Raw genomic sequence first — 232 nt, 5'->3', positions numbered from 1 at the left:
TAGCTACTCGGGAGGCTGAGGTAGGAGAATTGCTTGAAACTGGGAGGCAGAGGTTGCGGTGAGCCGAGATTGTGCTATTGCACTCTAGTCTGGGCAACAAGAGTGAAACTGTCTCAAAAAAAAAAAAGGAAAAAGAAAAGCAAATGAGATCAGAAGGTCATGTGGGAGGACTTCTAGGCCACTGCAAAGATTTTTGTTTTAACCTTATTGAGAGGGGAAGCAATTGGAGGGT

Source organism: Rhinopithecus roxellana, chromosome 5 (genome assembly GCF_007565055.1).
Source record: "Rhinopithecus roxellana isolate Shanxi Qingling chromosome 5, ASM756505v1, whole genome shotgun sequence".
Lineage (NCBI taxonomy): Eukaryota > Metazoa > Chordata > Mammalia > Primates > Cercopithecidae > Rhinopithecus > Rhinopithecus roxellana.
This window is presented reverse-complemented; position numbering follows the sequence as displayed.